The following is a 25,609-nucleotide window of genomic DNA, read 5'->3' on the forward strand; positions in this document are numbered from 1 at the left end:
ATATTAAAAGTGTTGTAAATATATTTTGAACATACTTTGATATATATGTATATATTGTTATAGGTTCGTGAATCAACCAGTGGCCAAGTCTTACTTCCCGACGAAGTAAAAATCTGTGAAAGTGAGTTATAGTCCCACTTTTAAAATCTAATATTTTTGGGATGAGAATACATGCAGGTTTTATAAATGATTTACAAAATAGACACAAGTACGTGAAACTACATTCTATGGTTGAATTATCGAAATCGAATATGCCCCTTTTTATTAAGTCTGGTAATCTAAGAATTAGGGAACAGACACCCTAATTGACGCGAATCCTAAAGATAGATCTATTGGGCTTAACAAACCCCATCCAAAGTACCGGATGCTTTAGTACTTCGAAATTTATATCATATCCGAAGGGTGTCCCGGAATGATGGGGATATTCTTATATATGCATCTTGTTAATGTCGGTTACCAGGTGTTCACCATATGAATGATTTTTATCTCTATGTATGGGATGTGTATTGAAATATGAAATCTTGTGGTCTATTATTATGATTTGATATATATAGGTTAAACCTATAACTCACCAACATTTTTGTTGACGTTTTAAGCATGTTTATTCTCAGGTGATTATTAAGAGCTTCCGCTGTCGCATACTTAAATAAGGACGAGATTTGGAGTCCATGCTTGTATGATATTGTGTAAAAACTGCATTCAAGAAACTTATTTTGTTGTAACATATTTGTATTGTAAACCATTATGTAATGGTCGTGTGTAAACAGGATATTTTAGATTATCATTATTTGATAATCTACGTAAAGCTTTTTAAACCTTTATTGATGAAATAAAGGTTATGGTTTGTTTTAAAATGAATGCAGTCTTTGAAAAACGTCTCATATAGAGGTCAAAACCTCGCAACGAAATCAATTAATAAGGAACGTTTTTAATCAATAAGAACGGGACATTTCAGTTGGTATCCGAGCGTTGGTCTTAGAGAACCAGAAAATTTGCATTAGTGTGTCTTATCGAGTTTGTTAGGATGCATTAGTGAGTCTGGACTTCGACCGTGTTTTCTTTAAAAATGATTGCTTAACATTTTTGTTGGAAACTATATATTTTTAACATATGAATATTATGTGATATATTAATCTTTTAACGTGTTTGATATTATGTGATAGATGTCTACCTCTAGAACAAGTCCCATTGACTCACCTAATAATAATGAAGAGTCAAATGTAAATTGGAATGATTTGTGGACTGATTCACAAGTTCCCGAAGAGGAACCGGAAGAAGAGTCGGAACCGGAAGAAGAATCGGAACCGGAAGAAGAATCGGAACCGGATGAAGAAATAGAACCGGTGGGGGAAATAATAAAACGGTTAAGTAAAAGAAAATCCTCAACCAACCGACCAAAGTTAATTATGGTCAATGGTGTTTCCGCCAAGGAAGCAAAATATTGGGAGGATTACCAATTCTCCGATGAATCGGATTCCGACGAGAATTCCGATGATGTTATAGAAATTACCCCAACTGAATTTAAAAAGGCAAAAGAAAATAATAAGGGAAAGGGCATAAAAATAGAGAAATCTAATTCCAACCCCGATGAACTTTATATGTATCGTCAACCCCCGAAGTCCTTAAGTTGTAACAATGACCCGGGAACCTCTAAACCACCAGGTTTTTCTAAACCAATGTGGACAACGACGGCTCGTATTAGGGGAACATCATATATCCCTAGAAACTTGGCAAAACGAACCAAAACCGAAGAAGAAGAAACGAGCGAGTCGGAATAAGATAGTTGTATTCGTGTGGTGTAATATATGGAATATAGTGTTCTTATGCTTTATGATATATGTAAAAATTGCTTGTATTAATAAGTATTTTTTTTTATGAATCTAACTCTTGTCTATTTTACAGTTTAAAAACACAAAATGGATAGACAACCCAATATTTTAAGAGACCTACCCGGAGACATGATTGATGAAATCTTGTCTAGAGTCGGCCAGAATTCTTCGGCACAACTATTTAAGGCGAGATCAGTTTGTAAGACATTCGAAGAACGTTCCAAGAATGTCTTGGTTTATAAGAGACTTTCGTTTGAAAGATGGGGGATATCACATTGGGAAACCCATAAGTTACGATGTGTTTACTTTGACGCATATATTGCGGGGAACCCAAATGCTATTTTACGCAACGGGTTAAGAAATTATTTTGACTCAATATATCCGAATATTGGACTTCGTGATTTAGAAAAAGCGGCTAACATGCAACATAAAGAAGCATGTTATGCTTACGGATTAGTAATGTTCGCTTCTCACCAAAGTGAGAACAAGAACATCGGGCTACAACTATTAAACAAAACGTTTCCACAAGTGACGGAGTCGGTAATTGGGGTAAGAAATGAGGTTTTTAGATTATTACGGGACTGTTGGACATTACGTAACCCTCGTCCCTTTGATGACGTTACAACACGCTGTCTTATCAACGGCCATAACGGTTATGTTACACAAGACCAAGGATGGGAAGTAGTCCTAGTAAAACCAGAATGCATGACTTGTTTCTGGACGTATGAATTACGTGTCTTTATTGCCTTTGCTGAACGACTTGTGTACTAGCTAGAATTGTCTTCACAACTATCTTGTATCAAAGTTATTGTGTGCTATATTTCATGCTTTATGTAAAATAAGCGGTATTGTAAGTTTGTAAAATATTGTATAAAAGTTTGAACGCGAAATATTATTATAATCAGTTTTTCATATAGAATTGTAGTAGTTGAATTGTATATTAGCTACTAAGTATGAACTTAACGGGTAGGTACTACCCGAATTTAAACTTATAAAACGCTAATATGAAGAAAAAGCTTTTATAAATGAGTTCATATTATGCTACGAAATACTATTAACTACTCTTAATATTCTGTATGATTAACTTGTTCCATTTAACTATTTTGAAGGAAATGGCACCGACTACTCGACACACCGTGAATATGAATGAAGAGGAATTCCGTACTTTTCTAGCTTCAAACATAGCCGCAGTACAGGCTGCGCTACATACCAACAATAACCTTGGATCTAGCAGTACAGGAAATCGTGTAGGATGCACCTACAAAGAATTCACTGCCTGCAAACCTTTGGAATTTGATGGAACAGAAGGACCGATCGGATTGAAACGGTGGACCGAGAAGGTTGAATCGGTGTTTGCCATAAGTAAGTGTACTGAAGAGGACAAAGTGAAGTACGCTACGCATACCTTCACAGGTTCTGCGTTAACATGGTGGAATACCTATCTAGAGCAAGTGGGACAAGATGATGCGTACGCACTACCGTGGTCAGCATTCAAGCACTTGATGAACGAGAAGTACCGTCCCAGAACCGAGGTCAATAAGCTCAAGACAGAACTTAGAGGGTTACGAACCCAAGGATTTGATATTACCACGTACGAAAGACGATTCACAGAATTGTGCCTATTGTGTCCGGGAGCATTCGAAGATGAGGAAGAGAAGATCGACGCGTTTGTGAAAGGATTACCGGAAAGAATCCAAGAAGATATAAGTTCACACGAGCCCGCCTCCATACAACAGGCATGTAGAATGGCTCACAAACTAGTGAACCAGATTGAAGAAAGAATTAAAGAACAGACTGCTGAAGAGGCCAATGTGAAGCAAGTCAAAAGAAAGTGGGAGGAAAACGGTGATAAGAATCACCAATACAACAACAACAGCAATTACAACAATAATCGCAACAATTATCCCAACAATCGCAACATCAATCGCAACTACAACAAACGGCCCAACAACAACAACAACAACAACAGCAACTACAACAATCATCCCAACAACAATAATAACCGCAACAACAACAACAATCAGAAGCAACTATGCCAAAGGTGTGAAAAGAATCACTCGGGGTTCTGCACCAAATTTTGCAACAAGTGTAAAAGAAATGGTCATAGCGCGGCGAAGTGTGAGGTCTACGGACCAGGGGTTAATAGAACGAAAGGAACAAATGGTGTCGGAACGAGTAATGGCAGAGCAAGTAGTGTCGGAGCAAGTTATGCCAATGTAGTTTGTTATAAATGTGGAAAACCAGGCCACATTATTAGAAATTGCCCGAACCAGGAGAACACGAATGGACAAGGCCGTGGAAGAGTTTTCAATATTAATACGGTAGAGGCACAGGAAGACCCGGAGCTTGTTACGGGTACGTTTCTTATTGACAATAAATCTGCTTACGTTTTATTTGATTCGGGTGCGGATAGAAGCTATATGAGTAGAGATTTTTGTGCTAAATTAAGTTGTCCATTGACGCCTTTGGATAGTAAATTTTTACTCGAATTAGCAAATGGTAAATTAATTTCAGCAGATAATATATGTCGGAATCGAGAAATTAAACTGGTTAGCGAAACATTTAAGATTGATTTGATACCAGTAGAGTTAGGGAGTTTTGATGTGATAATCGGTATGGACTGGTTGAAAGAAGTGAAAGCGGAGATCGTTTGTTACAAAAATGCAATTCGCATTATACGAGAAAAAGGAAAACCCTTAATGGTGTACGGAGAAAAGGGCAACACGAAGCTACATCTTATTAGTAATTTGAAGGCACAAAAACTAATAAGAAAAGGTTGCTATGCTGTTCTAGCACACGTCGAGAAAGTACAAACTGAAGAAAAGAGCATCAATGATGTTCCCATTGCAAAAGAATTTCCCGATGTATTTCCGAAAGAATTACCGGGATTACCCCCACATCGATCCGTTGAATTTCAAATAGATCTTGTACCAGGAGCTGCACCAATAGCTCGTGCTCCTTACAGACTCGCACCCAGCGAGATGAAAGAACTGCAAAGCCAATTACAAGAACTTTTAGAGCGTGGTTTCATTCGACCAAGCACATCACCGTGGGGAGCTCCTGTTTTGTTTGTCAAGAAGAAAGATGGTACATTCAGGTTGTGTATCGACTACCGAGAGTTGAACAAACTTACCATCAAGAACCGCTACCCACTACCGAGAATCGACGACTTATTTGATCAACTACAAGGCTCGTCTGTTTATTCAAAGATTGACTTACGTTCCGGGTATCATCAAATGCGGGTGAAAGAAGATGATATTCCAAAGACTGCTTTCAGAACACGTTACGGTCATTACGAGTTTATGGTCATGCCGTTTGGTTTAACTAATGCACCAGCTGTGTTCATGGACCTTATGAACCGAGTGTGTGGACCATACCTTGACAAGTTTGTCATTGTTTTCATTGATGACATACTTATTTACTCAAAGAATGACCAAGAACACGGTGAACATTTGAGAAAGGTGTTAGAAGTATTGAGGAAGGAAGAATTGTACGCTAAGTTTTCAAAGTGTGCATTTTGGTTGGAAGAAGTTCAATTCCTCGGTCACATAGTGAACAAAGAAGGTATTAAGGTGGATCCGGCAAAGATAGAAACTGTTGAAAAGTGGGAAACCCCGAAAACTCCGAAACACATACGCCGGTTTTTAGGACTAGCTGGTTACTACAGAAGGTTCATCCAAGACTTTTCCAGAATAGCAAAACCCTTGACTGCATTAACGCATAAAGGGAAGAAATTTGAATGGAATGATGAACAAGAGAAAGCGTTTCAGTTATTGAAGAAAAAGCTAACTACGGCACCTATATTGTCATTGCCTGAAGGGAATGATGATTTTGTGATTTATTGTGACGCATCAAAGCAAGGTCTCGGTTGTGTATTAATGCAACGAACGAAGGTGATTGCTTATGCGTCTAGACAATTGAAGATTCACGAACAAAATTATACGACGCATGATTTGGAATTAGGCGCGGTTGTTTTTGCATTAAAGACTTGGAGGCACTACTTATATGGGGTCAAAAGTATTATATATACCGACCACAAAAGTCTTCAACACATATTTAATCAGAAACAACTGAATATAAGGCAGCGTAGGTGGATTGAATTATTGAATGATTACGATTTTGAGATTCGTTACCACCCGGGGAAGGCAAATGTGGTAGCCGATGCCTTGAGCAGGAAGGATAGAGAACCCATTCGAGTAAAATCTATGAATATAATGATTCATAATAACATTACTACTCAAATAAAGGAGGCGCAACAAGGAGTTTTAAAAGAGGGAAATTTAAAGGATGAAATACCCAAAGGATCGGAGAAGCATCTTAATATTCGGGAAGACGGAACCCGGTATAGGGCTGAAAGGATTTGGGTACCAAAATTTGGAGATATGAGAGAAATGGTACTTAGAGAAGCTCATAAAACCAGATACTCAATACATCCTGGAACGGGGAAGATGTACAAGGATCTCAAGAAACATTTTTGGTGGCCGGGTATGAAAGCCGATGTTGCTAAATACGTAGGAGAATGTTTGACGTGTTCTAAGGTCAAAGCTGAGCATCAGAAACCATCAGGTCTACTTCAACAACCCGAAATCCCGGAATGGAAATGGGAAAACATTACCATGGATTTCATCACTAAATTGCCAAGGACTGCAAGTGGTTTTGATACTATTTGGGTAATAGTTGATCGTCTCACCAAATCAGCACACTTCCTACCAATAAGAGAAGATGATAAGATGGAGAAGTTAGCACGACTGTATTTGAAGGAAGTCGTCTCCAGACATGGAATACCAATCTCTATTATCTCTGATAGGGATGGCAGATTTATTTCAAGATTCTGGCAGACATTACAGCAAGCATTAGGAACTCGTCTAGACATGAGTACTGCCTATCATCCACAAACTGATGGGCAGAGCGAAAGGACGATACAAACGCTTGAAGACATGCTACGAGCATGTGTTATTGATTTCGGAAACAGTTGGGATCGACATCTACCGTTAGCAGAATTTTCCTACAACAACAGCTACCATTCAAGCATTGAGATGGCGCCGTTTGAAGCACTTTATGGTAGAAAGTGCAGGTCTCCGATTTGTTGGAGTGAGGGGGGGGATAGACAGATTACGGGTCCGGAGATTATACAAGAAACTACCGAGAAGATCATCCAAATTCAACAACGGTTGAAAACCGCCCAAAGTCGACAAAAGAGCTACGCTGACATTAAAAGAAAAGATATAGAATTTGAAATTGGAGAGATGGTCATGCTTAAAGTTTCACCTTGGAAAGGCGTTGTTCGATTTGGTAAACGAGGGAAATTAAATCCAAGGTATATTGGACCATTCAAGATTATTGATCGTGTCGGACCAGTAGCTTACCGACTTGAGTTACCTCAACAACTCGCGGCTGTACATAACACTTTCCACGTCTCGAATTTGAAGAAATGTTTTGCTAAAGAAGATCTCACTATTCCGTTAGATGAAATCCAAATCAACGAAAAACTCCAATTCATCGAAGAACCCGTCGAAATAATGGATCGTGAGGTTAAAAGACTTAAACAAAACAAGATACCAATTGTTAAGGTTCGATGGAATGCTCGTAGAGGACCCGAGTTCACCTGGGAGCGTGAAGATCAGATGAAGAAGAAATACCCGCATCTATTTCCAGAAGATTCGTCAACACCTTCAACAGCTTAAAATTTCGGGACGAAATTTATTTAACGGGTAGGTACTGTAGTGACCCGAACTTTTCCATGTTTATATATATTAATTGAGATTGATGTTTACATGATTAAATGTTTCCAACATGTTAAGCAATCAAACTTGTTAAGACTTGATTAATTGAAATAGGTTTCATATAGACAATTGACCACCCAAGTTGACCGGTGATTCACGAACGTTAAAACTTGTAAAAAAACTATATGATGACATATATATGGTTATATATATAGTTAACATGATATTATGATAAGTAAACATATCATTAATTATATTAACAATGAACTACATATGTAAAAACAAGACTACTAACTTAATGATTTTGAAACGAGACATATATGTAACGTTTATCGTTGTAACGACATTTAATGTATATATATCATATTAAGAGATATTCGTACATCATAATATCATGATAATATAATAATTTAAAATCTCTTTTGTTATTATAAACATTGGGTTAACAACATTTAACAAGATCGTTAACCTAAAGGTTTCAAAACAACACTTACATGTAACGACTAACGATGACTTAACGACTCAGTTAAAATGTATATACATGTAGTGTTTTAATATGTATTTATACACTTTTGAAAGACTTCAATACACTTATCAAAATACTTCTACTTAACAAAAATGCTTACAATTACATTCTCGTTCAGTTTCATCAACAATTCTACTCGTATGCACCCGTATTCGTACTCGTACAATACACAGCTTTTAGATGTATGTACTATTGGTATATACACTCCAATGATCAGCTCTTAGCAGCCCATGTGAGTCACCTAACACATGTGGGAACCATCATTTGGCAACTAGCATGAAATATCTCATAAGATTACAAAAATATGAGTAATCATTCATGACTTATTTACATGAAAACAAAATTACATATCCTTTATATCTAATCCATACACCAACGACCAAAAACACCTACAAACACTTTCATTCTTCAATTTTCTTCATCTAATTGAACTCTCTCAAGTTCTATCTTCAAGTTCTAAGTGTTCTTCATAAATTCCAAAAGTTCTAGTTTCATAAAATCAAGAATACTTTCAAGTTTGCTAGCTCACTTCCAATCTTGTAAGGTGATCATCCAACCTCAAGAAATCTTTGTTTCTTACAGTAGGTTATCATTCTAATACAAGGTAATAATCATATTCAAACTTTGGTTCAATTTCTATAACTATAACAATCTTATTTCAAGTGATGATCTTACTTGAACTTGTTTTCGTGTCATGATTTTGCTTCAAGAACTTTGAGCCATCCAAGGATCCATTGAAGCTAGATCCATTTTTCTCTTTTCCAGTAGGTTCATCCAAGGAACTTAAGGTAGTAATGATGTTCATAACATCATTCGATTCATACATATAAAGCTATCTTATTCGAAGGTTTAAACTTGTAATCACTAGAACATAGTTTAGTTAATTCTAAACTTGTTCGCAAACAAAAGTTAATCCTTCTAACTTGACTTTTAAAATCAACTAAACACATGTTCTATATCTATATGATATGCTAACTTAATGATTTAAAACCTGGAAACACGAAAAACACCGTAAAACCGGATTTACGCCGTCGTAGTAACACCGCGGGCTGTTTTGGGTTAGTTAATTAAAAACTATGATAAACTTTGATTTAAAAGTTGTTATTCTGAGAAAATGATTTTTATTATGAACATGAAACTATATCCAAAAATTATGGTTAAACTCAAAGTGGAAGTATGTTTTCTAAAATGGTCATCTAGACGTCGTTCTTTCGACTGAAATGACTACCTTTACAAAAACGACTTGTAACTTATTTTTCCGACTAAAAACCTATACTTTTTTTGTCTAGATTCATAAAATAGAGTTCAATATGAAACCATAGCAATTTGATTCACTCAAAACGGATTTAAAATGAAGAAGTTATGGGTAAAACAAGATTGGATAATTTTTCTCATTTTAGCTACGTGAAAATTGGTAACAAATCTATTCCAACCATAACTTAATCAACTTGTATTATATATTATGTAATCTTGAGATACCATAGACACGTATACAATGTTTCGACCTATCATGTCGACACATCTATATATATTTCGGAACAACCATAGACACTCTATATGTGAATGTTGGAGTTAGCTATACAGGGTTGAGGTTGATTCCAAAATATATATAGTTTGAGTTGTGATCAATACTGAGATACGTATACACTGGGTCGTGGATTGATTCAAGATAATATTTATTGATTTATTTCTGTACATCTAACTGTGGACAACTAGTTGTAGGTTACTAACGAGGACAGCTGACTTAATAAACTTAAAACATCAAAATATATTAAAAGTGTTGTAAATATATTTTGAACATACTTTGATATATATGTATATATTGTTATAGGTTCGTGAATCAACCAGTGGCCAAGTCTTACTTCCCGACGAAGTAAAAATCTGTGAAAGTGAGTTATAGTCCCACTTTTAAAATCTAATATTTTTGGGATGAGAATACATGCAGGTTTTATAAATGATTTACAAAATAGACACAAGTACGTGAAACTACATTCTATGGTTGAATTATCGAAATCGAATATGCCCCTTTTTATTAAGTCTGGTAATCTAAGAATTAGGGAACAGACACCCTAATTGACGCGAATCCTAAAGATAGATCTATTGGGCTTAACAAACCCCATCCAAAGTACCGGATGCTTTAGTACTTCGAAATTTATATCATATCCGAAGGGTGTCCCGGAATGATGGGGATATTCTTATATATGCATCTTGTTAATGTCGGTTACCAGGTGTTCACCATATGAATGATTTTTATCTCTATGTATGGGATGTGTATTGAAATATGAAATCTTGTGGTCTATTATTATGATTTGATATATATAGGTTAAACCTATAACTCACCAACATTTTTGTTGACGTTTTAAGCATGTTTATTCTCAGGTGATTATTAAGAGCTTCCGCTGTCGCATACTTAAATAAGGACGAGATTTGGAGTCCATGCTTGTATGATATTGTGTAAAAACTGCATTCAAGAAACTTATTTTGTTGTAACATATTTGTATTGTAAACCATTATGTAATGGTCGTGTGTAAACAGGATATTTTAGATTATCATTATTTGATAATCTACGTAAAGCTTTTTAAACCTTTATTGATGAAATAAAGGTTATGGTTTGTTTTAAAATGAATGCAGTCTTTGAAAAACGTCTCATATAGAGGTCAAAACCTCGCAACGAAATCAATTAATAAGGAACGTTTTTAATCAATAAGAACGGGACATTTCATTAAGCACCGCGACAATACTACTCGTTACCTAGAATGTGGTGTCTTGAACACCGCGACACTTCCACATTCATACCACACAAATAAATACATTATATACGTTCACGCATAATTATTCCACTCACCTTGACGCAAGGATGATGAATAATCGCTTCCAAACTTCAAAGCCAAGTACCTAATACATTAAGTACCAATTCAATACATAAACTAGTGGAATTAACCACATTACATTTACTTGGGCATTTAATGACTCAATTTTGCATTAAATGACCCAACCACACCACAACCGCCCTCTTAATGGCCAAGACTCGACTTCAATTACCAACATTAGTGCATTAAAGTCTACTAGCCTCAATTGACATCCACCTAGGGTAATTTACACCCATTTTACCCAAACTAGGTCAACTAGTACATTCTTGACCCAAATGACATCTCTTTCAATTCTAACAAGTGTTTAATGCTTACAATACCATTAACACTTTCAAACTCACAATTACAAGACCAAAACCCTAGATTATGGCCATTAGGGTTTCATTACAACAACCTAACCCAAATTCACCCATTTTACTCCCAAATGGGTCATACAAGCTTCTATTAACCAAAACCCTAGCCATAATCAATTAAAACTCGAAACTTAGAGTTAGAACTTACCGAGACTATCACCACATAGCTAGAGTCACAAGGAACAACTTTAATACTTGCTCCAAGGATCAACCCTAAATCCTTCCTCTCTCAATCTCACTTTGAATCCAAATGGGTGTTAGAGTTTTGGGAGAGAAATTGAAAGAAAATGAAAAAGGAAAATGAAATAAATGAACTAGTGGACCAGATTTAATGCACCCATCTGATCTATACGTCCATTTACCATTTTGCCCCTCAAAATCTCTTAATTTAACCTAAAACCGGAACCTGACCAGCAGGCCTGCCGCGGCGCGACGAATCAAAGTAAAATTCACCATGCTTATGTCCTGTTCTGATCTGGAAACGCTTGATGGGTCGCGGCGCGGACCCGTTTGTCGCGGCGCGACATACGCCTGGGTCTGGCCACTTCGACTAGTTAGTCAAATTTCCAAGGTTTCCACAACTAATTCCTTCATTCTCGTTCCCAATACACGTCTAAGCCTCACATCTAAGTCTCACGAGACCTAACACTACACAAGCTCATTTGTACACTTATATACGCACATGTTAACTAGCACACAATAAATTATATATATACGTTTATCTATACAATTATGCATAAGCTTCCGAATCATAACGTACAAATGGTTAAATATGTACCTTTAGTCACGTACGGGAAAAACGGGATGTTACAACTCTCCCCCACTTAGATCGGAGCGCGTCCTCGCGATCCAAGCCGCATGACAAGCCGGAAGATAAACCAAAGCAAACTCTTCGGATTCCCATGTAAACTCGGAACCCTTTCGATGTCGCCATTGCACTTTGAAGGTTCTAACTTCCTTGTTCCGCAACATCTTAACCTTTTCATCAAGGATTGCAACCGGTTCTTCCGCATACTCTAACTTGTTATTCAAAGTAATCTCATCCAATGGCACCCAAGTCGAGTCATCCACAAGACACTTGCGAAGATGGGAAACATGGAACGTATTATGAATTCCCGCAAGTTCTTCGGGTAACTCTAATCGATAAGCAACCTCACCAACACGTGCCAATACCTTGAAAGGACCAATAAACCGAGGAGCTAACTTTCCTCGCTTTCTAAACCGAATCACACCCTTCCATGGAGAAACCTTAAGCATCACCATATCACCTTCTTGAAACTCAATCGTTCTTCTACCTTTATCGGCATAAGACTTTTGTCTATCTTGGGCCGCTTTAAGTCGAGCCCGAATCATTTCAATTTTACTATTCGTCTCCAAAACCAAATCGATACTCCCGATTTCCTTTTGACCCACTTCACCCCAACAAATTGGAGTTCGACATCTTCGCCCATAAAGCATTTCATACGGTGGCATCCCGATACTAGTATGATAACTATTATTGTACGAGAATTCCACCAAGGGTAAGTGCTCGTCCCAACTTCCACCAAAATCAATAATACACGCCCTTAACATATCCTCTAGCATTTGGTTAGTACGCTCGGTTTGACCGTCCGTTTGAGGATGATACGCCGTGCTCATTTTCAATTGAGTACCCATATCTTCATGAAACTTGTTCCAAAACCGAGATGTAAAGCGAGTATCTCGATCTGAAACAATAGATACCGGAACCCCATGTCTTGATATCACCTCCTTTATAAACAACTTAGCTAAAGTCTCCGATGATATCGTTTCCCGAATGGGAAGAAACAAGGCACTCTTCGTCAATCTATCAACAATCACCCAAATCGTATCGTATTGGGTTCGCGCCATCTTCGGTAACTTGGTAATAAAGTCCATGGTAATGTGCTCCTATTTCCATTTCGGGACTTCCAATGGTTGTAATTTACCTTAAGGCTTTTGGTGTTCGGCTTTGACTTGCAAGCACGTGACGCATTGTTCAACATACTTAACCACATCACGTTTCATGCCGGGCCACCAATAATCTTTCTTCAAATCATAGTACATTTTCGTTGCACCCGGATGAATGGAATACTTGGACTTATGTGCTTCATCAAGTAGCATTCGCCGGCAATCTCCCATCTTGGGTACCCACACCCTTCCTTGAAAGGACAACAAGCCACGCGAGCCCATTGTAATGAACTCCGATTGGCCAACGATTAATTCCGTGTGCTTATTGTGAACATAAGCCTCTATTTGATCTTCACCCATCTTTTCAAGAAAGTCATTAGTGATAATCAAACGTAACGATCCCACCTTTATCGCCGGATGTGTACTCTTTCGACTCAAGGCGTCCGCAACAACGTTCGCCTTACCCGGATGATAAAGTATCACGCAATCATAATCTTTCACTACATCCATCCACCTACGTTGACGATAATTCAAATCTCGTTGAGTAAAGAGATGTTTCAAATTCTTGTGATCCGAATATCTCGTACACTTGACACCATACAAGTAATGGCGCCAAATTTTCAACGCATGCACAACCGCCGCCATCTCTAAATCATGAGTCGGGTACCTCGTCTCGTGTTCTTTTAATTGTCGAGAGGCATAAGCGATGACTTTACCTCTTTGCATCAGAACACACCCGAGTCCATTCAACGAAGCATCACAATAAACCACCATGTCTTCAATCCCTTCCGGTAACACCAACACCGGAGCTTGACATAACTTCTCTTTCAACAATTGAAAGGCGACTTCTTGTTCATTTTCCCAATTAAATTTAACATTCTTCCTCGTCAACTTCGTCAAAGGAGAAGCAATCTTAGAAAAGTCTTGAATAAACCGACGATAATAACCGGCCAATCCGAGAAAACTTCGGATTTCCGTAGGCGTAGTCGGTCGACTCCAACTTTTCACCGTTTCGATCTTCCCCGGGTCTACCATAATACATTCTTGATTCACAATATGACCAAGGAATTGAACTTCCCTTAGCCAAAATTCACATTTGGAGAACTTAGCATACAATTTCTCCCTTCGCAACGTCTTCAACACTTCACGTAAATGGTGTTCATGTTCCTTCATACTCTTGGAATAAACGAGTATGTCATCAATGAACACGATTACCGACTTGTCCAACATAGGTTGGCACACTCGGTTCATTAAATCCATGAATGCCGCCGGTGCATTCGTGAGACCAAAAGGCATAACCACAAACTCATAATGCCCGTAACGCGTCCGAAAGGCCGTTTTCTCGATGTCTTCCTCACGGACCCACACTTGATGATAGCCGGACCGTAAATCGATCTTAGAAAAATACGTAGCACCTTGGAGTTGATCAAATAAATCGTCGATCCGAGGTAATGGATAACGATTCTTGATCGTCACTTTATTCAACTCCCTATAGTCGATGCACATTCGCATGCTTCCATCTTTCTTTTTCACAAACAAAACCGGAGCACCCCACGGCGAGGAGCTCGGTCGAATGAAACCCTTCTCAAGCAACTCTTGGGTTTGATTAATCAATTCTTGCATCTCCGTCGGCGCTAAATGATAAGGGGTTTTAGCAATGGGAGTAGCTCCCGGAACCAACTCGATGCGAAATTCGACTTGTCTTTCCTCCGGAACACCCGGTAATTCATCCGGAAAGACATCTTCAAATTCATTAACCACCGGAATCTTACGAATAGGTGGTGGCTCATCACGAGTATCAACTACGTGAGCAAGATAAAACAAGGCACCGCTCTTGAGAAAACGTCGTGCCCTTGCATACGTGCACAATGGTACGAGTCTCCTCCGTCTATCGCCATGAATAATCAACTCTCCCCCACTTGGGGTCCTAACACGAATGAACTTATCATGGCATGCAATATCGGCTCTATAACGATCGAGCCAATCCATACCAACAACAATATCGAACTCACCCAAGGTCATCGGAATGAGGTCAATTTTAAAGGTTTCGGTACCAAACACAACATCACAATTCTTACAAGCATCAACCACTAGCGCCGTCTTGCCATCCGCTATTTCGACTTCAACCGGACGACTCAACTTAACTAGCGGTTTATTTAACTTAGATACAAATCGAGGCGACACAAAAGACAAATTAGCACCGCTATCAAATAATATCTTGGCCGGTTTAGAGTTAACCAAGAAAGTACCTGAGACAACCTCGTTCGATTGCTTAGCTTCATCATTAGTCATCAAATAATTTCGACCCCGGCCCGTACCTGCCGCCTTCTCTAACCGCTTGACATGATCATTAACCAACTCGGGACACTCGGTCTTCTTGTGTCCTTCTTTCCCACAATTATAACAAGTGAATTTTGTAGTAGAGGATGGTTTGGTGCAATCACGGGCCATATGTCCCCTTCGCCCACAATTAAGACAAGAATAGGGGAAATCCCCCGAAGCACCTTTCTTCACACTCCCCACACTCTCGGAGCCTTTCTTAAACTTCTTGCTAGAAAATTAGATTGACTAGTAGCTTCAAACTTTTTCTTGCCCAAGGTAAGGCTATTCTTCCTCATCACAAGCGCCTCGAAGCCCTTGGCCATGTTAAACAATTCATCAAAGCTTTTCACCACATTCACACTTATCTTCTCTTGATAACTATCATTCAAGATCCGATAAAAATCTTCCTTTAACATCTTATCATTCCTGACATACTCCGGGAAAAATTGAGTCTTAGACAAAAACACGGATTTGAGAGTGTTCAAATCCATTGACCCTTGCCTCAAAGAACGTAGCTCGTCCTTAAGCTTAGTGAGATCGGCCGAAGTTCGGTATTCTTCGAAAAATTCCACCTTAAACTCATCCCAAGAAAAGTCCATGCATTGTTCTTCACCATAGACTTGAATCTGTGCATCCCACCATAGCTTGGCATCACCTCTTAGCATGCTACAACCATACCTTGTCTTTTTATCGTTAGGGCACTCACATGTACGAAAAGCCCCCTCCATATCGGAGATAAACCGGGCACTCTTAAGTGGGTCCTGTTCACCATCAAAGGTAGGAGGTTGAGCATCCTTGAAGTTCTTAAAGAAAAAGTCTCGCCTCCCCACATTCTCTTCTTGAAGAACAATTTTAATTTGTTCCTTAACCATATCGACGACTTGTTCTTCAATAGTGTCTAGAAACATCTTCTTAATATCAACAAGAAAATCCGCCCTTTGGCGTTGAAAGATGGCCTCAACCTTGGCCGTGAACTCGGGGTCCTCGCTCGTGCCCCCATTATCGGTGTCGTGTCCGTTTCTCATCTTCATTCTATAAAACGGGAAAGATTAAACAACGAACCCAGAGACATGACACGTATATATATATATACACCATACCACCCCATCTCGCTCGACAATCGTCGTACATCGCTTGTTTAACACGATTTGCACCCGTAGTAAGGGTAGCTAGTCATTACTACGCGAGCACGTCGCATTAACTTGCTAGTACAACGTCTGTCTCGCTCGATGATTCCATCTACAACACAAATCAATTAGTGCATGGTTAGTTCATATAAACCTACGCACTACAATTCCCGATTCGACCCGAAGTCGTACAAGTCCCGCCTAAAAGCGCATACACATAAAAGTCTAAGTCTAGGCACCTATCTCAAGTCGCCTAAATCCCTTAGACCATGCTCTGATACCACTTATTGTCCGCTTAACATGACCACAATATTGTCCGCTTTGCCCGCAGGCGCACGGCTTTTTCTTGGCGACCACACACGAGAAGCACTTTCCCAGGAGGTCACCCATCCTGGTAGTGCTCTCGCCCGAGCACGCTTAACCACAACGTACTCGCACTTCTACTCAGCCTGTGATCCCAAAACGCGTTGTGTCATTTAAGCGTGAGTATTACCTTATAATCCCAAGATCACTCATGTTCGTGGGCGATGTGGGATTTGCCTAGGGTGTTACATTCACCCCCCCTTAGGGACTCATTGTCCTCGATGAGGTTTGCCCCACCACCCCCAACGGCACATGAGTGGCTCTGATACCATTCTGTAACACCCCAGCTTAACATGACCACAATATTGTCCGCTTTGCCCGCAGGCGCACGGCTTTTTCTTGGCGACCACACACGAGAAGCACTTTCCCAGGAGGTCACCCATCCTGGTAGTGCTCTCGCCCGAGCACGCTTAACTGCAGCGTACTCACACATCTGCTCTGCCTGTGGTCCCAAAACGCGTTGTGTCATTTAAGCGTGAGTATTACCTTATAATCCCATGATCACTCATGTCTGTGGGCGATGTGGGATTTGCCTAGGGTGTTACAGGAATGCTATAACTCACAATGATATGTAGCGGTAAAGTAGTAGTCGGGAAAGGTGTGCAAGTAAACGGTCCGAAGTTCTCAACCTAAGTCAAATAGTACTAAGTCAGTAAATCGTCTTAATAGGTTTAAAAGTATGTATTTAAGGTCTTAAGGGTCATCATCATTCATCATTAAACAAAAGGCGTAAAGTAGGTTTCGTTTATGAAAGTAGTTTAAAGCAAAGTCTGACTTCAGTCAGTCACCACGGCCTCTACCCTTACTGAATTAAGGTGAGACCAGTGGCCATGGCTCCGTCTATGAGTATTTTAAGTGTGGTAAAATTTACAGAAGCAAACTCGTCTTGGTTTGACCGTGGCGACGGTCTAAGTGCGAGTAGGTCAGAAATTTCTGCACAACGTTAAAGGACATAGTAACGATCGGAGGGCCATAAATCCTAAACCGTAACTCGGATTAAGACGAGTCCTATATGAAAATTTATCTAATAGAAAATATCTATCTAAAAATCAAGGTTAGAACAGCCCAGGTCTACTGGTATGTTACAGAATCACCAGACCAGTAGCTTTTGGACAGAACAGTGAGTTTAAAAGGGTTCCGGTGGTCTTGGTGTTTGATGTTCATCATGGTTCTCATCCTTGATGCATATAGCTTCAAGTGTACAACTCATTGATGTATCTACATCATCTTAACCAAGTCTTGACCATCATAACCCATGTGAAAGTCTAAGACATGAAGCACAACTCACTTAAGAGTTGTATGAAGTTTGATGAACCAAAGTTGCATCAAAGTCTTAGATCTAACACATACATGGACTTTAAAGCTAATAACAAGTTACAAACTTGAAAGTAAACTAACTAATCAAGATCATAAGTAGTAGAACATAGTTCTTTAGTTATATCTTGAAGATCCAAGACTCGAAAGTCTAGATCAAGCATAAGTATACAAAGTTATATTCAAAAAGTTTCATTTGCATGTTCTTGAACTAGTAAAGTTAACTTTTAGTTCAAGAGAAATGAGATCAAGGTTAACTAGTAACACTTGACCAATAATAACATAAATCATGAAATTAAAGTGCAAGTAAATGAAGTAATTAGCTAAGTAAACAAGTAATTAAGTTCATGGTTTGCATACTTTAAAGATTCAAGCCTAAGCTTGATCTTTAAGGAAAGTAAACTTTAAAGTTTATTTCATGAATCACAAGTATGCTTTCAACACATGAACTTACAAACTCTTGAAACAATATAAGTAGAACATAAACTAGTAAGTTTAGTTCTTGTGTTCTTGATAAATACAAGATATTATGAAGAATCAAACTAGTAAGTTTGATCTTGTAACTAGTAAGGAACAACTAACAATTATATGTAACAAACTAACAACAACAAGTAATCAAACTACAAGTAACAAAAGATGATGATGATTAAGTGATGTTGGATTTCGGTTTAGGGACAAAGAAAGAAGAGAGAAAACTTCAAGTTACTTACAACTTGAGAGAGAAATGAGAGAAGGAGTTTGAGAGCAAATGAGTGTGTGTGAGAAATGAGAGAAATGTGAGTGAAGTAGTAAACAAGAAAATGAAACAAAACACTCCTAAAGGGAGCTTAGGGGCTGCGGTTTTTCAGCAGAAAATGGGGGGGAGGGAGGAGTTTTGTGGTCACTAGAATGTAAAGCTTCATAAAGGTGGTTAATGGGTGTAGTCTCATGGGGATTATGGACAAACTAGATTCCAAGTCAAGTTAACCAACTAGTTTCCATTTAACTTGATACTTACAAGTTCTTGGTGGGCTAACTAAGTCCATTAAGAAGTAGGGTGGGCTTACATAAGTCCATTAACACTAACAAGGCCCAAGTTCAAATAATAGCCCAAGTATTAATGTAATTAACAAGTTAATCCAATTAAAAGCCCAAGTAACTAACTAACAACTTTAGTTAATTAAAATGATTAATAAACTAATCATGAATGTAAATAATATCTAAAAATATTATTCGTGAAAGTTTCGGGTGTCACAAAGACGTTTCGGGCAATTAAAGTCAAGTTCGGGCAATCATGGCAACATGTAAATGTAATGACATACATTCGTTTTATCACACGTATTAATAATAATAATTATTAATAAATAAACGTTGGAAATTCCAGGGTCGTTACATTACCCACCTGTTAAAGAAAATTTCGTCCCGAAATTTAAGCTGAGGTAGATGGATGAGTTGGGAAAAGGTGAGGATACTTCCGCATCATTTGATCCTCTCGCTCCCAAGTAAACTCATGTCCTCGTTTGGCATTCCATCGCACTCGGACGATCGGAATCTTGTTGAGTTTCAACGTTTTGATCTAACGATCCATAATTTCAACAGGTTCTTCCACAAAGTGGAGTTTGTCATCAATCGTAAGTTCCTCAAGTGGTATGATAAGTTCCGGTGCAGCAAGACACTTCTTCAAGTTTGACACATGGAAGGTAGGATGAACTGAGCTCAATTGCGCTGGTAGATCCAAACGGTAAGCAACGGGTCCAACACGTTCCAAGATTTCAAAAGGACCAATGTATAACGACCCTCATTTTTTCATCTATATTTTCTTCCGTATAATTTAAAATGCCCAAAAAAAAAAGATTAAGTATTAATGAATGGTCGTTATATATATATATATACGAAACTAACAAACGTTAAACGGATAAATATTATTGAACAAAGTACATCTATAAGTTTATATTATATAACGAAACCTAAACTTATCAAGTAATTTATATAATGTATACTTAAAGTAAATAAGTTTACAACATATAAATTCATATCAAGTAACATAAGTTTATTAGTTAAATTTATAAACTTTATACTTGACAAAGTTATATATACATATATATTTATATATAACTAAAAAGTATATACATATTTATAAGATGTAAAGTTTATGTAAATATGTTACCACTTACAAAAACTAATCTATACAATGATATCTTTTATAAAAATGAAGGTTATAGTCATTGTAAAAATATATATATATATGTATATATATATATATGTATATATATATATATATATATATATATATATATATATATATATATATATATATATATGTATATATATATATATATAAAGTTACTGTAGCGCCGAATAGTAAACAAAAAAAAAATTTAATACTTTTTGCTTTTTATTTTTTTAATTTTATTCTAGATCTAGATCTAGCTTTATAAAAACATTTTTCTTTATTTAATACAAATTATGGGCTGATACAATTATTAATATTTTTATTTTTCTTTTCTTTTTCTTTTTATTTCTTTTATACATTTTTTTTATACCAAGTTTTCACCTATAAATACTAGCCATTTCTTTCAAAATCCTTTACATCTCAAAAATTAATTCTCACTTGAAGATCATACTCTCAAACCTCTGCAAAAATTATTTTTGTAAGTTCTCTATATTATTTTTATAGTTTTTATTTAGTTTTTATCATATTTTTGTGCTAGTTTTATGTTAAATACCAAATAAATACGAAATTAATTATAATAAATAATGTAAATACATGATAATTAGTATTAAGTATCCTAATGACTATAAAAATTATTTTTATGAATTATACATTCGAATTTATATTTATTAAAAATCAAAAACTGACTTTTTTTATATTCGGTATATATAGATAATGAAGAAATAAATAGTAAACAATTTTATATATTATGTTTTATAATTTTCACTTGTTCCTTAGGTCATAAAAGTAATTATAAAAATTTATTTTTGATTTATTTGTCATTTTAAATAATTAATTTGTATTTTCTTCTACTTTTGCTACAGTACCGGAAAATCTGTTTTAAAAAGAAAAATAGAATTTAATGATATAACATGTTTATGACTACAATAATCAATGTAAATTACTTAGGAACTAATAAGAAAGTTATAAAAATTATTTTTAGAATTAATAATTATATATTTCTATTTAATTCTGAATTTAAACTAAAAACAATACAAAAGTTGAATTAAATAGTTAAACTATTAATATAAATGTACAAATAATTTTTCTAAGCTTAATACACTATATTAGGCATACGAAAATTTTAGATGAATTAATTGAGTTGATATAATAATTATTACTTTATAAACTTTGATTTATCTTGAACCGAAAAAGAAATTAGAAATAAATACTTTTACACCATAACAAAAATTTATAAATTTTTCCTAAGTTTATTTTGGTCAGTAGAACCTAAGAAAAATATAAAATGTGTTGTTAAACTTGTTTATCTATTTATTTGTATTTTAGCTATAAAAAAAATTTAATATTTAATACATAAAACTTAATATTTATGTATAGAAAATTTTGATAATGTTTTATACATGTCACTTACTGTTATGAAATCAATAAAACACTTGTTAGCATTTTTAGATAATTATTGGTACTTATATTGACATAAAACTTAAAATTAAACTATACATATTTTAACATATAAGATATATATATATATATATATATATATATATATATATATATATATATATATATATATATATATATATATATATATATATATATATATATATATATATATATATATATATATATATATATATATATATATATATATATATATTAACTTGATATTAATACATACCCATTCATAAAACACAATTTCTATGTATAACACTTGTTTACCTACTTAAATATATCCTACTTATTATTAGGATTTAAAAACCAAACAATCTTAATAACGATAATACAATCGAACTTAAGTAAATACTTATTGTATAAAGTATTAAAGTGTTGTATTCCTATACGCACCTAAAAACGTATTGGAACGGTATATTAGATGGGTATAGATCTTGATCTTTCTCGAGTGGATGGACGCTCGAAAGTCTAGGCGGAGAGTTTGGATTACCGAGTTAAAGGATCCTGTGGCTCAGAAACCTATGACCTGAAAAGGCCATTTTAAATTGAAAGTGTTAGATTGGAAGCTTGTCTAGTATGAAAAGCCTTTCCAAAATGATAAACCTTCTTTAAACTTACTATAAAAGAAAATACTTACACTTATCATAATACGGGCAAAACATCTAAACTATTCTCAACTTATTCTTAGGTTGACTTATTCCGTGCTTCGATCATCCATACTTCCTCTTTAAGGATTACTTTATCTCATCGAATTACTAAGATGACTTTCATAGCCCCACTCTTATTGCTATAGCACTTTTTATACTTACTGGGGTGAGACACATGCTGCTTTTATACTTTAAACAACTTAGACACAAGTACGAACTTAAACTGTGCTATGACTAGCTTATGCTACTAAGACCCCACAGTGATATTTTTTAATTGCTTTCAGGATAAGGCATTCTTAATTATTGGGGGTAGGCCTATCGGGAGTAACGTCCCCGATACATTTGACCGCGATGTCTTTGTATTACTTAATAATGATTTAAACATGGTGATAAGGTACTGTCAACTTATCATCGGGGCAACAAAACAAACGTTTAGTCTAAAATATCATGAATCAGTACTACTTTTGGATCTGCGTGATCTACTTTTATAACAAATCTTGTGGTCTAAGAACAAACGGTCAATCATATTTGTTAAACTTATGAATTTCACTCAACCTTTTTGGTTGACACTTTTAGCATGTTTGTCTCAGGTACTGAATGATCAGGACCTCTATATCTACTGCTTACGTGATGACTTACTTGGCTAGGATCAAGACTTATCGCATATTTACTTTTCTGCATTTGAACAATTTATAATTCTTGTAACGACATTATTAATCCTTCCGCTGCAAATTTGGTTTTATTCATATAGTATTTATTCTCATTTTATAATATATTGGTATGTATTATGATATTGAATCACATTTCGCCCAGGCCCTAACTGGGGGTGTGACAGATTGGTATCAGAGCATAACCAGGCTGTTATAGAGAACCAGGATTGCATTTTATGTGTGCCTTACTTGTTAGCTAGGGTACCTTAGCGATCTAGGAAACTATAACCTTTCCTGCCTTAGACTTTAAATCACTTAGGATTACCTTAGAATGTTAAAGCAAAGAGTTCAACGCTACCTCTCATTCTTTACAATCCTAGCTTAAAAATCTAATCAAAATCTCTATCTTAATGTTAGAATGTCAAGCTATCATCAAATAAACAAAATGACTCTTTTCAAACCAGCTGAGAAAGATACTGAAGGATCTTCTACCGAAAAATCAGTTCAAAGCCCACTTTATAGTCCTCCTTCACCACCAATGAACTATAGCCCGAACACTCGTTACAACTCGCGTGGGTCTCCCGAATATTATACAACCCCGAGAAATGAAAGCAAAGGAAAACATCATGCCAATACTGTTGACTCTCATCAACCGATTAATACTCCCAAACAGAATGCTCTTCAAGACCTCCCTAACTACGATAGTGACTTCTCAGGTTATGAGCCTGAAGAAGAGCCTATTAAAGAATCATCTGAAAACTCATCTCGAAAGAGAAAACAACCCGAACCCGCCGCCACTAGAGAAGCCGATCCATTATTTTGTAATAACATGGAACACGTAAGGGTGAAGTCTGATATCCTCAACCTTCAGAGTAGTTGTGAGAAGAATAGGGAGTTTAGTAGACGTCATGTTGCTCGAATAGAAGTGCGTCTAAACAACCTAGAAAAAGAAAACACAATCTTGAAAGAAATCATCAAAGAGTCCTTCGACTCTCAAACTGAAAAGCTAGAAAAATTTGTGAAAAATAACATGGACAAAGTGATGGAGACAGTAATGAAAGTGAAGACTGAGGAAGAATGGAATACCCGTTGGGGAAAGCAATCTCTTGCCTACCTCCAAGAACTAGTTGAGTCTAAGATGAAAATAGAGAAAAACCGAATCAATCATCAACTGGCTATCAAGGATTTCAACAACAACTTTGTCAACAGCCGCATCACTAACCTCTACGATAATTTTGAATACCTCCACGAGAAACAAAAGGAGAAAAATGAAAAGATAGAGAAATTTATGAAGGAATTTGAGAACGAGAAAAAGAAGAACTAAAACCTATCTTTTGTTTTCCTATTTTCCATTTACCCATCTATGTAAAGGCTTATGCCTAAACTTTTTCCATTCCAAACTCGTGTAATAAAGGCTTATATAATGCCTCGTTTCCAATAATGTTAAGTGTTTATTTAAGCATATTGTCTTATTCACCTATGTGTGTTGTGCAAACGTTATAAATCATGATTGTAAACTTATAACACCTTGATTCTTCAACTAATAATGTATTTATGTATTGAAGATCAATGGCTCACTCAACTCGTGGCAACAACAACAACAACAACAACAACAATCTTATACCAAATGTCACTCTTTCTACTGAACAATTTCAATTGTTGCTAGCGGCCGCCCAAGGCAATAACAATAACAATCATAATGTTCCTTCTAAAACTTGCTCCTATAAAGATTTTAAGAACTGTAACCCACCCACTTTTAGTGGAAAAGAAGAAGCCGTAGAACTGGTCCGATGGTTTGAAAAGCTAGAATCAATCTTCCGTGTCTGTAACTGCGGAGATAATGATCGAGTGAAGTTTTCCACAAGTTCACTCACTGGCAATGCTATGACATGGTGGACTGCTCATACCAAATCTGTGGGAATAGATAATGCTAATGCTACCCCATGGGATGAACTCAAAGGAATGATGGTCAATAAGTTTTGCCCAAGAAGTCAAGTCCAAAAGCTCGAAGCTGAGTTCTGGGAACTCAGAGTTAAAGGAACCGATATCGAAAGCTATACCAATCATTTTCTGGAGCTCTGTACCTTATGTCCCGAAATGTTCCCAACTGAAGCCCGCAAGATAGAGCGGTATATAGAGGGTCTACCCGAGGATGTTCAAGGGAATGTGATTTCTGCCGAGAAGGTTACTGTGGATGCTGTGATCCACATGGCACAGAGTTTAATGATGGCTAAACGTAGGAGAGTTTCGGCTAATAAACAAGTCGAAGTTAAAAACGGTGACAATAATAGGAAATTTGAACCATCTCAGGGTTCAGCTCAAAATGTTAATAAGAAACCGGCGAATGGTACGAGACCTGGTTATCAGGGTACTAGT

Source organism: Rutidosis leptorrhynchoides, chromosome 8 (assembly GCF_046630445.1).
Source record: "Rutidosis leptorrhynchoides isolate AG116_Rl617_1_P2 chromosome 8, CSIRO_AGI_Rlap_v1, whole genome shotgun sequence".
NCBI lineage: Eukaryota > Viridiplantae > Streptophyta > Magnoliopsida > Asterales > Asteraceae > Rutidosis > Rutidosis leptorrhynchoides.